Source organism: Salvelinus sp. IW2-2015, linkage group LG5 (genome assembly GCF_002910315.2).
Source record: "Salvelinus sp. IW2-2015 linkage group LG5, ASM291031v2, whole genome shotgun sequence".
Lineage (NCBI taxonomy): Eukaryota > Metazoa > Chordata > Actinopteri > Salmoniformes > Salmonidae > Salvelinus > Salvelinus sp. IW2-2015.
The window spans coordinates 36989969-36996950 of NC_036844.1; the positions used below are offsets into that span (position 1 = coordinate 36989969).

A 6982-nucleotide genomic window follows, 5' to 3' on the forward strand; every position below is an offset into this window, starting at 1 on the left:
CCCTCCACTCTAACCACTAGGCTACGCTGCCACCCCTCCACTCTAACCACTAGGCTACCTGCCTCCCCCTCTTTCAATGGACACTATGCAACCAACTGTGACATGTTTTGCTATGGCTCTGGGTTGGTTTGAGTTTGTTGCTGCTAGTTAGTAACGTTACGCTGTTGTCGACATGAGTTAGCTAGTACCACCACAGCTACATCCAATGTTTATTTGTGCCCTAGGAGGGTAATGTGACTTTCGTCTAAATTACACTAACTTAGACTGGCATGGAAATAAGATGACATTGCTAAAGTAGGGAAATAATTTTAATGTTACTAGCCAAGTTCTTCAACAATATATTGCAATGCTAATGTTAGCTAGCTAAAATACAGTAGTCCCCTCATAGTTAGCTGGCTAAGATACTGTAGTCCCCTCATAGTTAGCTGGTGTTGATAAAACGTTTACTGGAGACAGGAGATCAAGTTGAGACATAGGACGAGGTGGATACTTGTATAATAAGGCAGTTTATTCACATGTAAAAATATCTTTGAAATCGTGCAGCACGGCCCCTTCTGTCTGACTCGTATGGAATCGTCGGAAAAAGAGGCCTCTAAACAGTTTGTGCTGGTTATATAGGCAACAAGTAAAGTAGGTTGATCTTGTAGTCTGGCCTTCCGATTGGTCGATCTGGGTCGTGGGTAGTCCTGTCCGGGCCTGATGTCGACGTTCCATTGGCTCTTCACACAGTTCTTTGTCTTAAAGTCTCATCCTTGAGCAGAATGCATGTGCGTTTGTTTTCACAGGGGCCTATTCATGGGGGATGGGAGTGTGTGTGGGTCTGTGGTTATTATAAGGGTACAAAGTGTGGGGGTATAGTGGGGGATGGGTGCATGTTGTGCCAAGTATAGCTTGTGTTGAGAAGTTGTTAAAACAAGTTACCAGTATCCATTACAATTTCTTACACTGGCTAAAATACAGTAGTCCTCTCATAGTTAGCTGGCTAAGATACTGTAGTCCCCTCATAGTTAGCTGGCTAAGATACTGTAGTCCCCTCATAGTTAGCTGGCTAAGATACAGTAGTCCCCTCATAGTTAGCTGGCTAAGATACAGTAGTCCCCTCATAGTTAGCTGGCTTAAGATACAGTAGTCCCCTCATAGTTAGCGGCTAAGATACAGTAGTCCCCTCATAGTTAGCTGGCTAAGATACTGTAGTCTCCTCAATCATAGTTAGCTGGCTAAGATACTGTAGTCTCCTTCAATCATAGTTAGCTGGCTAAGATACTGTAGTCCCCTCAATCATATTAGCTGGCTAGATACTGTTAGTCCCCTCAATCATAGTTAGCTGGCTAAGATACTGTAGTCTCCTCAATCATAGTTAGCTGGCTAAGATACTGTAGTCCCCTCAATCATAGTTAGCTGGCTATGGTCTAAATTCAATCTGGCGTCATCACAATTATTTGCCTTCCTTTGAAATGTTATCGTGTGTCCAAGCCAAATCTGAGTTGTACTGAGGTAGGCTAATGTTAGCCAGCTAGCTAGCTAACGTCAGCTATGCTAGCGACGATAATGATGATTAAATATACATAACAGTCAGTCTATGGTCTAGCAACCGGTATACTCACCACCACTGGGGACCAAGTCCAACCACCTATTCAGCAGGGCATGCTAACCATAGTTGTTGGCTGTGCATCCTGCAGGAAGCATGCAATCAATGCATGGTCAATCCTTATAAGGCTTTTCAGTCTCAAACGGCTGTGATCCTTTTGAACGTGTTGGGGGTGATGGAATAACGGCGTCCCATTCAATAAAGGGAAGCGAAGTGGGCAGAGGGGCGATTTGCATGGGGAGTTTGACAAATGGGGGGGCATGGTTGACAAGATTGTAATCCAAACCAGACTTTCATTTAGGGGCGCGTTCGTAAATTCGCTCTGGCTATCTACTCCGATTTCAGAGCACTCTTAGGGGATCAATATCATGCCAAATGTATTCACAAATGTAAATCACCAATCCACAAATGTAAATCGCTTACATTTGAGGATGGGTGATTTACATTTGTGGAAAGTGATTTACATTTGTGAATACACTTGTCATGATATTGATTCCATACACTCTCGTTTTGACTGTGCCAGAACGCAGAATAACTGATGAATTTACGAACGCTCAACAGCTGTTTGAAAATGGCCGGTGTCGGTAAACGTAATTTAAATGAATTTACGAACACACCTTTAGTTGTTGTGACACACTCAGGTTCCAAACTCCATTTTAGACCAGACTGACTTTATGACCAAAATCATCCTATTTACACTTTGTAGTCAATTTTGACATTAGATAAATGTTTCTGACTCATCGATGCCACTTGCCGTTATTCAAAGTAATTAGTTGTTTTTTAGCGGCAGTCACTCTTTAAAGACAAAAAAATATATATTTTAAAAAAAATCAATTAATGTATGAAATAGAAACCCTGTTTGTAAGCTTTTTAAATGATATCAAACTCAACCCTTTTATATATTCCAGTGATGTAGACATGGCAGTCTCATTTTATCTCCTGAATGTTTTGGCATTCAGGTCCAAAAACATCCCTTTCTGACCACGTCTTCCATGGGAAAACATCTATGATTTATTATTATTGTTTGAAACAAAAGAATGCAAGAAAAGTGAATATAAAATGGATTTACCCGTTAGTGCAATGACTAAACATCTCCAGGTAGGGTAGCATTAAAAAATAAATATATTTTACCTTTATTTAACTAGGCGAGTCAGTTAAGAACAAATTCTTATTTACAATGACGGCCTACCGGGGAACAGTGGGTTAATTGCCTTGTTCAGGGGGCAGAACAACAGATTTTGACCTTGTCAGCTCGGGGATTTGATCATGCAACCATTCGGTTCAAAGTCCAACGCTCTAACCACTAGGCTACCTGCCGCCCCAGCATACACCAGCATCCTTTTAATGAAGCCTTGTCCTGCACTAGAAAGCAGGCTCCATTTGAAAAGATAATTTTATTCCTTGACTAGGCTTCCATCTGTGTCTGTTACTAAAACTCTCTGACATCTCTTTTCTTCTCTTCCAGTTATATAAACACGTGGTCCAGATTGTTGAGAAGTTCATTAAAAAGGTGAGGCGCTTCCACACATCATATCTTCTACACTGTATGCTTTACTTTAGGGATAGTCAACTCTTATCCTTACGAGGTCCTAATTACTGCTAGTTTTCTGTTCTACCTGATAAGTAATAAAACCCAGCTGGTGACCCAGGTCTAAATCAGTCCCTGATTTAAAGGGAAAGAATTTAAGAAAGCAGTGGAAATGGCTTGGACTTCCAGATTTGAATTAGAGGCCTATACATTATCCACATCCTAAACTTCCTAGCATTGGGGGTTGTTTCTGGATATGGAGTGTTGATGTGTTGGCTGTTACACTGAAGACTCACTTTTACGTATCTATATATCTCGCTGTCTGCCTGTCTCGCTGTCTGCCTGTCTCGCTTACGCTGCCTGTCTCGCTGTCTGCCTGTCTCGCTGTCTGCCTGTCTCGCTGTCTGCCTGTCTCGCTGTCTGTTCACATCTCTCCCCCTCCTCTCTTTCCCTGCCCCCTCCCCGTCTCCCCCAGTGTAAGCCGGAGTACAAGGTGGCAGGTCTATATGTTGAGAGACTCCATCGTCCGACAGTCCCGTCATCAGTTCGGCGTGGACAAGGAGTGTTCGGGCCACGGTTCACCAAGAACATCACGGGAACGTTTGAGAACCTCTGTCTCTGTCCCCTGAAGAACGGGTAAGACCATGCTGACGGTGGAAATTATGATGATGATGAGGATGGTTATAATGGTGGTGAAACAAGTTATAATGGATACTTGAGGACGCTGTACTTTCTCATAACAAATCTCTCTCTCCTTCCTTTCTTTCTCTTCCTTCTTTCTCTCTCTCTCTCTCCTCCTTTCTCTCTCTCTCTCATTATCCTCCCTCTCTCTCTTCTCACTATCCTCCCTCTTTTCTCTCTCTCTCTCCTCCCTCTCTTCTCTCCTCCTCCTCCCTTTCTCTCTCTCCTCCTCTCTCTCTCTCTCTCTCTCCTCCTTTCTCTCTCTCCTCCTCTCTCTCTCGTCTCTCTCTCTCCTCCTCCTCTCTCTCTCTCTCCTCCTTTCTCTCTCTCCTCCTCTTTCTCTCTCTCTCTCTCTCTTCTCTCTCCTCTCTCTCTCTCCCTCTTTCTCTCTCTCCTCTTTCTCTCTCTCTCCTCTCTCTCCTCTTTCTCCTCTCTCTCTCTCTCCTCTTTCTCCTCTCTCTCCCTCCTATCTGTAGAGTAAGATAGTGCGTGTGTTGAATCTGTGGCAGAAGAATGGTGGTTTAAGATGGAGATCATCCAGCCTCTTCTAGATATGGCTATATCTGGTTCCAGCAGTGCTGCAGCTGCAGACACCGAGATGGACGACCCAGACCAGGTACTGTCTGTTAGACCAGACCGTACTGTCTGTTAGCCCAGCCCAGTACTGTCTGTTAGCAGACCAGGTACTGCTGTTAACCCAGACCAGGTACTGTCTGTTAGACCAGACCCAGTACTGTGTTAGACCAGACCCAGGTATTACTGCTGTCTGTGTTAACCCAGACCAGGTACTGTCTGTTAGCTCCAGACCCAGGTACTGTCTGTTAGACCAGACCCAAGGTACTGTCTGTTAGACCAGACCCAGGTACTGTTCTGTTAGACCAGACCCGGTATTACTGCTGTCTGTCTGTTAACCCACTCAGACCCAGGTACTGTCTGTTAGCGTCAGACCCAGGTACTGTCTGTTAGACCAGACCCAGGTACTGTCTGTTAGACCAGACCCAGGTATTACTGCTGTCTGTCTGTTCCAGACCCAGGTACTGTCTGTTAGACCAGACCCAGGTATTACTGCTGTCTGTCTGTTGTAACCGCAGACCAGGTATTACTGTTGTCTGTTACCCACCAGGTATTACTGTCTGTCTGTTAACCAGAACCAGGTATTACTGTCTGTCTGTTAACCAGACCCAGGTATTACTGCTCTGTCTGTCTGTCTGTCTGTCTGTCTGTCTTTCTGTCTGTCTGTGTGACTCATTCTCTTGTTCTTCTGTCCTCCAGGTTCCCCTCATCCCCTCACCAGTAAAGGGTCCGATCACCTCAGTAACAGAAAAACACAGTTTGTGGCGCCTGTCCCTCAGCTTCAGAACTCTGACGCATTCGCTGCTGTCGCTCAGCTCTTCCAGTCCTCAAAGGGACAACAGGTGTGTGTCTGAGTATATTTCCCTCCAACAACTTTTATTTTTGCTAGTCCCATCTTCAGGCATCCCCAGTGTCCTAACTCCTCCCATCCTCTCTCTCTCTCTTCTCTCTCTCTCTCTCTCTCTCTCTCTCTCTCTTCTCTCTCTCTCTCTCTCTCTCTCTCTCTCTCTCTTCTCTCTCTCTCTCTCTCTCTCTCTCTTCTCTCTCTCTCTCTCTCTCTCTCTCTCTCTCTCTTCCTCTCTCTCTCTCTCTCTCTCTCTCTCTTCTCTCTCTCTCTCTCTCTCTCTCTCTCTCTCTCTCCTCTCCTCTTCTCTCTCTCTTCTTTCCTCTCTCTCTCTCTCTCTCTCCTCTCTCTCTCTCTCTCTCTCTCTCTCTCTCTCTCTCTCTCTCTCTCCTCTCTCTCTCTCTCTCTCTCTCTCTCTCTCTTCTCTCTCTCTCTCTCTTTCTCTTTTCTTCTTTCTTTCTTTCTTTCTGCAGCTTCAACAAATGCTCCAGAACTTCCAACAAATTCCGTTAAAAGCCTCAGACTCATCCCAAACTACACCATGAACATCGGCAATCCAGGCACAAGCTGAGCCAATCTATCCTGTGGAGCAAGTGATGTACGCGGGCCACCCTCCCCACGAACGTCAGAATATATACAGATAAAAAAACCCCCTCACACAAGAAAAAACACTACCGACAGAAACAGCCACAGAAATCTAACAAGACACCTTCCAGCCTAAAAACCACCAACCAAAAGAAAAACCTCCTCCTTCCGCACTACCCCCTCCCTTACATTAGAGGCACACCTATTACCTGGCCTCCAGATTTGTACTCCATGGTGTTCCCGGGAGCGGTGTTTACACGCGGGCCCCAGACCCCATGGCGGTATCCTACTATCCGGCGGCACAGCTCAGCCCCAAGAGCTCAACCCACACCCCAGCAGGCTCCACTGCGCCCCGGACATCACATAGACCTGGCCGACAGGGCGGGCTGTGGCCACCGGACGGCCATGTAACGGGAGGCGGCACCAACGGGGTGTGGGGGGTATGAGGGCCCCGACCCCATTCCCTCCATGTGGGGTGGAGGGTGGGGGGTGGACAGATGGAACCAGGCATTTTCTCTGGGAAGATGCGGAGAGAGGTGGGCGGGCCCGGAAGGGCGTTGGACGGTCCATCCCCAGCCGCATCTCCAGGCTCCCTAGCAGGGTAATTAGGCCGGGCATCCAGCCGCAATCACGCAGGACTGCACAGCCCAGTATGCCCAGCCGCATCTCCAGGCCTCCACCCCATCCCCAGCCGCATTCGTCGCAGGCTCCACCCCATCCCCAGCGCGCTATCTCCAGCGGTCCACCGACCATCCCACAGCCGCATGCACAAGGCTCACCCATCCCAGCCGCATCTCCAAGGCTCTCCACCCATCCCTAGCCGCATCCACAGGTCTCCACCCGATCACCCAGCAGCATCACCGGTAGCTCTTCAACCCCATCCCCAGCCGTCATCCCCAGGCCCCTCCACCCATCCCCCACCCGCATCTTCCAGGCTCCACAGAACATCCCGGGCACGGGGGGTGTGGGGGGTTCAGACTGAGCCCTCCTCCTCCGCCCGCCCCCCCGATACCGGTGACTCCAAGACCGGATGGCGCAACTTCTCAACGATACCAACCTGGGTGCTTCAAGCCGGATCACCAGGCTCGCCACCCATCCCCAGCCGCATCACCAGCTCCACCCCATCCCAGCCGCAATCTCCAGAGCTCCACCCCAATACCCCAGCGCATCACAGGGCCTCACC

General features: G+C 47.8%; 1 pseudogene; it reads left to right on the top strand.

Moving 5' to 3' along the window:
* The window catches only part of LOC139027727 (SR-related and CTD-associated factor 4-like), a 53889-nt pseudogene that overhangs the window by 17527 nt on the left and 29380 nt on the right, over positions 1–6982 (top strand).